Consider the following 9111-nt stretch of genomic DNA (forward strand, 5'->3'; position numbering starts at 1 on the left):
ATAAAATGGACAAATTCCTCAAAAGGCACAAAAAGTCCATATTTCATGTGCATGTGCACACACACACATACAGTACACATGAATAGCCCTATACTTACTAACACTTTGAGATTTCCCCACAAAGAAAACTCTAGGCTCAGATAGCTTCACTAGGGAATTACATCAAATATTTAAGGAAGAAATAATACCAATCTTACACGAAGTCTTTCAGAAAATACAGGAGGAGGAAAAACTTTCTAACCATTCTAGAAGGTATCATAACCTTAATAAAAAAACTAGCAAAGGACATTACAAGAAAAGAAAATTACAGACCAATATTCTTTAAGCATATAGACACAAAATCCTTAGCAAATATTAGCAAATCAGTTGCAGGAAAAATGTGTGTGTGTGTGTGTGTGTGTGTGTGTGCACGCGCATATGTATACAAGTGCACACATGTCAATACCAGGAATGCAAGGTTGCTTTAATATTTAAAAAATCAGTATAATTTACCACATTAATAGAATGAAGGAAAAAATATATGATCACATCAATAAATATAAAAAAAAAACATTTGAAAAATTCAACACCTGTCCAAATCCCATGATTTGGAGGACATGGGGGAACCTCTCAGCAAATTCTAGAAACAGAAGGAAACTTCCTCAATCTGATAAAGAATATCTATAAGAAACCAGCAATTAGCATCACATGCAATGGTGAAACATTGCATACTTTGCTTCTTAGATTGAAAAGAGAAAAGGGATGTCTGCTCTCATTCCTTCTATTTAACATTGTACTTGAGGTTATAGCCAGTGCAATAAGGTAATAAAATAGAAATCAAATACATAGAGATTGGAAAGAAAGAAAAAAAATGTCTTTATTTTTCAGAGGACACATTGTGTAAATAGCAAAGTCTAAGGAATTTACCAAAAAAATCTACTAGAAATAGTAAATGAATTAGGCAAGATTTCATGATACAAGGTCATCATATAGAAATCAATTATATTTCCGTATAATATCAATGAATAATTAGAATATGATTCTTAAAAAAACACAATACTGTCTATGAAGCATCAAAAATGTACAATGACTAGGGGAAAACTTAACCCAAGTTGTACTGGAACTGTTCACTGAAAACTACAAAACATGGCTAACAGAAATTGAGGAAGACCTACATAAATGTAGATAAATACCATGTTCTTGGGTTGAAAGACAACATTGCTAAGATGTTGATTCCCAAATTGATCTATAGATTTAATACAATCCCAATCAAAATCTCAGCAGTGCTCTTAGAAATTGACAAGTTTATCCTAAAATGTATATAGAAATGTGACATAGCTAGAGTATCCAAAGCCATCTTGAGAAAGAAGGGAAAGATTGGTAGACTTACAGTATGTCAAGACTCATTATGGCATTGGCAAAAGGATGGAAAAACTGATCAATGGAATAGACAGTAGTCCAGAAATAAATCCACTCTTATAGGGTTAACCGATTTTTTTACAAGAGCTCCAAAGGAATTGAAGAAGAAAGAAAGACTTTTTAGGAAATAGGTCCAGACTTTTTCCACAATGAGTTTGCCACCAGAACACAGGTGTTGTGAAAACCACCGCTAAACCTACAACAGGATGGGAAAGGAAAAGACTCATATCAACATCGTCGTCATTGGATATGTAGACTCAGGTAAGTCTACTACTACTGGTCATCTGATCTGAGGCCGCTGAGATGGAAAAGGGCTCCTTCAAGTATGCCTGGGTCTTGGATAAACTGAAAGCTGAATCTGAACGTGATTATCACCATTGATATTTCCCTGTGGCAACTTGAGACTAGTAAGTGTTATGTGACCAGCATTGATGCCCCAGGACACAGAGACTGTATCAAAAATATGATTACAGGCACATCTCAGGCTGACTGTGCTGTCATGATCGTTGCTGGTTATGTTGGCAAACTTGAACCAGGCACCCCCAAGAATGGGCAGACCCATGAGCATGCCCTTTTGGCAAGTAAAACAACTTATTGTTGGTGTTAACAAAATGGATCCCACTGAGCCACCCTACAGATACGAAGAAATCATTAAAGAAGTCAGCACCTACATTAAGAAAACTGGCTACAACCCCCACACAGTGGCATTTGTGCCAATTTCTGATTGGAAAGGTGACAACATGCTGGAGCAAGTGCTAACACGCCTCGGTTCAAGGGATGGAAAGTCACCCGTACAGATGGCAATGACAGTGGAACCACACTGCTTGAAGCTCTGGATTGCATTCTGCCACCTACTCATCCAACTGACAAGCCCTTGCGTCTGCCCCTCCAGATGTCTACAAAATTGGTGGTATTGGTACTGTCCCTGTGGGCTGAGTGGAGACTGGTGTTCACCAGGCATGGTGGTCACGTTTGTTCCAGTCAATGCTACAACTGAAGTAAAGTCTGTTGGAATCTACCATGAAGTTTTGAGTGAGGCTCTCCCTGGGGACAATGTGGGCTTCAATGTCAAGAACGTATCTGTTCAAGATGTTGGTCGTGGCAATGTGGCTGGTGACAGCAGAAATGACCCGCCAATGGAAGCAGCTGGCTTCATGGCTCAGGTGATTATCCTGGACCATCCAGGCCATCCCGGTGCTGGATACACACCTGTGCTGGACTGTCACCCAGCTCACATCGCCTGCAAGTTCGCTGAGCTGAAGGAGAAGATTGATCATGGTTCTGGAAAAAAGCTGGAAGATGGCTCCACGTTCTTGAAATCTGGTGATGCTTCCATTGTTGATATGGTTCCTGGCAAGCCTGTGTGTGTGTTGAGAGCTTCTCTGACTATCCTCCTCTGGGCTGTTTTGCTGTTTGTGTCATGAGACAGAAGGTTGCTGTGGGTGGCATCAAAGCAGTGGACAAGAAGGCAGCTGGAGCTGGCAAGGTCACCAAGTCTGCCCAGGAAGCTCAGAAAGCTAAATGAATCTTATGCCCATACCTGCCTTGATCAGTGGCGGAAGAACGGTGTCACAACTATTTGCGCCAGGTGGCCATTTAAGTACAATAGTACAAGACCGGTTGATGATAAAAATGCATTGTAAAACCTTCAGAAGGAAAGGAGAATGTTTTGTGGACCATTTTTTTTTTTTGTGGTGTGTGTGGCAGTTTCAAGTTATTAGTTTTTAAAATCAGTACTTTTTAATGGAAACAACTTGACCAAAGATCTGTCACAGAATTTTGAGGCCCATTAAAACAAAAATTTGATGAGGAAAAAAAAAAAGAAATAGGTCTAGAACCACTGTATTTTTATATGAGGAATCACTGCCAGCCATCAAGATTGTGCTGGCAGCCTTAGGTGAGAGCTGGAGCATTCTGGTAGCTTCTGGCTGTGGCCACACCGTTTGCCAGGCCTTAAGATGTTCCCACCTACCACAGGTGGGGGATAGAACGATACCTGGGGGAAGATATGCCTGGGAAAGTGCTTTGTTCAGATGCCAAAGGGGCCAGAAATAGGTCCTTTGCCCCAGGGATGAGACAGCCATAACTCCTACATAGAACTCTTCCTTCCAAGTCTCAAACAACCCTGAGCCACAAGACTGGGACACTGGCTGCAAAAGCAGAAACCTTCCTCGACTAGGAATCATGAGCCAACTCCCAGTGTGCCTGAATGGAGATCTCCTGGTCTCTCTCTTCTTGCCTCCACACTCATCTCTGAGTCTGATCCAGCCCCTTTAAACTCCAGCCTTCCAGCCCACCCTCCTTACCTCCCAAGGTGATTATTTTCTTAATGTTTATTTATTTTTGAAGAAGAGAGAGACAGAGCGTGAGTAAGGGAGGGGCAGAGAGAGAGAGAGGGAGACACAGAATCTGAAGCAGGCTCCAGGCTCTGAGCTGTCGGCACACAGCCCAACATGGGGCTCGAATTCATGAGTCACGAGATCATGACCTGAGCTGAAGTCAGACACTTAACCGACTAGGCCACCCAGGTGCCCCATCAAGGTAATTATTTTTTATGAAGATTAACTTATGAAATTAAACAATGAAAAGACTTCTGCTTCTGGCCAAGATAGAGTAACAGAGTCCAGATTTACCCTCCCATATGAAATAACCAAAAAATAAATACCATGTATGAAAAAAAACGGTTTTTTCAAGACATTGAACATCAAGCAATGAAGAAAAGTGATTGATCTCTATGAGCCAGGAAACAAAGGAGGTGAGCCCCATGACTACTCCAGCTTACTGCCTTTGACAGTTTCTAGGTCATGGTGCGGGGAGAGGGAAAACATAGAGTCCAGCGGTCTGAGTTGAGAGACGAAGATGAGACTGGCGAGAGTCGTAGCACAAGATACTAGAGAGTAGAGACATGCATGGAGAGAGAACTTCAGAGGGCTCCCTTCAAGGATGTACCGGAGTATGGATCAGTATACACACGTGAAAAAGCTATTCAAGGATGGAGAAAGAGCCACCTGAGAGGATTAGAGGCAATGGTGTCCAGAGATTTCATAAGACCTGGGAGAGTGTCTGTTTCCGCCAGCCTGAATGGAAACCCTCATGATTTACAGGGCTCTGTGAAGACAACACAGAATAGTCTTGGCTTGTTGCTAGGGAGTCATTTTCCCTAGACTGAATGCTGTTCTGGCCTCAATACCTCAAATCATCAAACTGTTTCTGAGTAACTTAACTGTGTTCCAGAATGAAGCTCAATAATATTTGTAGAAATACAAAATCATTGGGGTGCCACCAATTATTGCTGGTTTAGTCCGTTAAGCATCAACTCTTGGTTTCAGCTCAGGTCATGATTTCACGGTCCCTGAAGTATTAAGATGCTTTGGGTACAAAAGTGAGACTTTTTTGTACTTGTGCTTGCATTCAATCTACCTACAATGTAACAGACTCATATTCCATTTCTACGAATATTATTTGTTTTTTCAAATTAATTCAAAATAAATACATTTTCTTCTCAAAAATTAACAAAAACTGACCCAGAAGTGAAACATATTAATGTTAGCAGAGAAGAATATTAAAGTAGTTATTGTAATTTTATTCTGTATGTTTAAAAAGTTAAATAGAGACATGGAAGATATAAAAAAAAAGACCCAAAACCAAACTTCTTCTCTAAAAAATAAAAACAAAGTTGAAGGACTAATACTAGCTCATCACATGACTTGTCATAAAACTACAGTAATCAGAACGGTAGGATAGGGGCACAAAGATAGTAAAGCACGTTAATGTCCAGAAATCAATTCTCACAAATACATAAATACAGTTAGCTAACTATTAACAATGTTCAAAGGCAATTCAGGAAAGAAAGATAGTCTTTTCAACAAACTACACCGAAACAATTGGATGTCAGCAGGGAAAAAAAATTGACGTTCCATCCCAAATTCGTATCTACAATTGAACTCAAAGTGGATCATATACTTAAAAGCAGAGCCCCTGACTATAACACTTTTAGGAGAAGCCTTATGATCTTGGGATAGGCAAAGATTTATTAGCTACAACACCAAAAGCACCATGCATAAAAGAACAAATTAATAACTTGGACTTCATCAAAAGTAAAGACAACCACTTTGCAATAGACACTCTTAAGAGAATGAAAAGACAAGCTACAGACTTGGAGAAAAACTTTGCAAGGTATATATCCAATAAAGAACTTGTAGTGATAGTAGATAAGGAATTCTCAAAACTCAAAGAAAAATTCAACTTAATGGGCAAAAGCTTTAAATGGGCACTTCACCAATAAACATATATGGATGTCAAATAGACATATGCAAAGATGCCCAACATTATTAGCCATCAGAATATAAAGTTAAAAGCATAAGGAGATACCACTACATACCTATGAGACTGACTAAAATCGAAAAGACTGACCAGAGACTGAGACTGTAGCAGAACTGGGACTAGTTGGGACATAACATGGTACGAACACTCAAAAAACAATTTGGCAGTTCATTAAAAAGTTATGGCTGGATGTTAGCATGAGGAGCTCCATGGACTCACTTACCAGAGGAAAAAAAGCAAATCTGGTAAAAGCTATTAAAAAACCCAATAATTGGGGCATCTGTGTGGCTCATTTGGTTAAGTGTCCAACTCTTGATTTCAGCTCAGGTTGTGATCCCTCAGTCATGAGATAGAGTACTATCTCAGGCTCCACACTGACAGTGTTGAGCCTGCTTGGAATCCTCTCTCTTCCTCTCTTTCTCTCAAAAATAAATAAATAAACTTTAAAAATACAATTATTTAAAGTCTCTGGAAATTGTCCTGAGGGCATATAATAAATGAAGAAAAGTTTATTCAAGGAAACATACTAAAACTTGGTAAGAACAGCAAGAATCTGTGGCATTTGAACCGTGGCCCATTCCTTCTTTCCTTCTTCACTCTCAGCTTGATAGAAGCTCTACTTTGGGTAAATGTGGCCAAGAAGACGGTGCCCTCCCTTCTTTTTAGCTCCCAAACAAATCTTAATATACCTCGCCAGGAAGGGCAGGCCACCAGCATTTCTAATGCCCTCCAGTTTCAAGTTGAGGAATTCCTGGTGAGTGTGGCCAAGGTATCAGGAGCTCCTTCCACCACTAACCTCCACTCATAGTAAAAAGGCTCTACCTTAAGTACAGCCAGCCAAGAATACTAGGGCCTTCACCACCCTTGCCCCAGATTAGGGCAGATCTCTCAGACCAAGAAAGAAGAGTCGTGCAGAGCAGAGACTACTGCCCCATTTGGGGTCCAGAGTAGTGGGTCAGAGACATTGTTTAGGAGAAGAGGCTTCCCATAAGAAAAGAGAGCTCCAAAGCTCTCCACGAAGGAACCGATGTTATTTGAAAAAAAAAATAATCATGGAGAAGTTTAAGCTTAAGGTGGCTTTCAACAACAGCTCCTCTTAGGAGCAAAAAGCTAAACCACAGGCCATCTAGTTCATAAGCCTAGAGAGAACTAGAGAAATAAATGGCTAAGAAGACACCCTGAGGACAAAACAAACCTCAAAGACTGGCTTCAAAATCTAGTCCTGTCTACACTGAATTGGATCAGATTGCTGAAGAGCACGTGGCCCAGGGGATTGTCAAAAACTATAATGCAAGCTGTTGGTGATTAGTTGCACCGAAGGCATGGGGAGTAACATCACATGAAGACAGCCTGACAGAACTTAGAGAAAGAGGTGATCAGAGAGAGCCCTGCCAAGGCATTGCCATTCTAGGGGAACTGTGTACACACTCAAGGCTCTGTCCCCAGAGGAGCAACAGCGATGGCTTCATGCGGTGAAAGCAGACTTCACTAAAATTGCCTAGCCAGGTCACAAAACAAAGAGCAAAATAAGTCACGAGAGGAGGAAGGGTGATCCAAGTTGCTGTAATATATCACCTCAAGTGTCTAATTTTCAACAAAAAATCATGACATACAAAGAAACAAGAATATATTTACATAGGATATAAAGAAAAAAGAAAGTGCTTCTAAGAAGGTCATTATGTCATACACAACAGACTAAGACTTCAAAACAGCCATTATAAATACGTTCAGAGAACTAAAAGAAACCATGCTTCGGAAACTTAAGGAAGATACAAAGACAATGTTTCTTTCACCAAATAGACAATATCAATAGACATGTAAAGTATTAAAAAGAACCAAATGAAAATTCCGGAGAAGTATAATAAAAGAAATGAAAATTTTTATTAGAGGGGCTAAATAACAGATTTGAACCGGCAAATGAAGAATTAGTGAACTTAAAGACAGATTAATGGTATTACACAATCCAAAGAAGAGAGAGAAAATAGAACGGAGAAAGTGGAAGAGTCTCAGAGAAAATTGGGACACCTTTAAGTACACAAACATACATGTAATAGAATTCTAGGAGGAGAGGGAGAGGAGAAAACAGAAATAATATTAGGAAAAATAATGGCCGAGAATTTCCCAGTTGCTGAAAAACATTAGTCTACACATTCATGAAGCTCAGACAAGTCCAATCAGGACAAGTACACAGAAATCCACACCAAGAGTAAAACTGCTGAAAACAAAGACAAAGAGAAAATCTTGACAGCAACAAGAGAAATTGACTTATCACATACAAAGGAATCCAAATAAGATAACAGGCGACTTCTTATCAGAAACAATGGAGGCTAGAAGGCAGTGGTATGACATATTCAAAGTGCTGAAAGAAACATACTGTTTAACTCAGAATCTTATATCTGCCAAAACTATCTTTCAAATATGAGAGTGAAATAAAAACATTCTCAGGTAATCAAAAACTGAGCCAATTTTCTTCTAGCAGACCCATCTTATAAGAAATACTAAAAGAAACTTTTCAGGCTAAAAGGATGTAAATCCAAATGAAATTTCTAATCCACATGAAAAATAAAAAAGCACTGTTAAAGAGTAATTATGTAATTATTTACCAAAAAAAAAAAAAAAAACCCAGAATACATATATTTTCTTCTTTCTTATTTTAGCTGATTTAAAAAACAGTTGTATGAAAAAACACATGTGGGGTGCCTGGGTGGCTCAGTTGGTTGAGCGACCAACTTTGGCTTAGGTTATGACCTCACAGTTCATGGGTTCAAACCCCACATCGGGCTCTGTGCTGACAGCTCAGAGCCTGGAGCCTGCTTCAGATTCTATGTCTCCATCTCTCTCTGCCTTCCCCTGCTCACACTCTGTGTCTGTCTCTTTCTCTCAAAGGAAATAAACATTAAAAATTTTTTAAGTAAAAAAAAAAAGAAACAGCACATATATAAATGTGTTGCTGAACCACAGATGTCATATATTTGACAATAATAACATAAATGAGGTGGATAGGAGGGGAGTTACATTGGAGTAAGGAAATGACACCAGATTGTAACTCAAACCTGCGTGTACCAATTTAAAAAACAGAAATGGGGGGGCGCCTGGGTGGCGCAGTCGGTTAAGCGACCGACTTCAGCCAGGTCACAATCTCGCGGCCCGTGAGTTCAAGCCCCGCGTCGGGCTCTGGGCTGATGGCTCAGAGCCTGGAGCCTGTTTCCGATTCTGTGTCTCCCTCTCTCTCTGCCCCTCCCCCGTTCATGCTCTGTCTCTCTCTGTCCCAAAAATAAATAAATGTTGAAAAAAAAAATTAAAAAAAAAAAAATAAAAAAAATAAAAAACAGAAATGGTAAACAATAAGACAAATAGAACAACTCAGTAAATACATACTCGCTTTCTTTT

At 39.7% G+C, this 9111-nt stretch overlaps 1 pseudogene; it reads left to right on the forward strand.

Moving 5' to 3' along the window:
• Positions 1-1604: 1604 nt before the first annotated feature.
• Positions 1605-2935, forward strand: LOC125150190 (elongation factor 1-alpha 1-like; annotated as a pseudogene).
• Positions 2936-9111: the final 6176 nt, after the last annotated feature.

Source organism: Prionailurus viverrinus, chromosome D4 (assembly GCF_022837055.1).
Source record: "Prionailurus viverrinus isolate Anna chromosome D4, UM_Priviv_1.0, whole genome shotgun sequence".
NCBI lineage: Eukaryota > Metazoa > Chordata > Mammalia > Carnivora > Felidae > Prionailurus > Prionailurus viverrinus.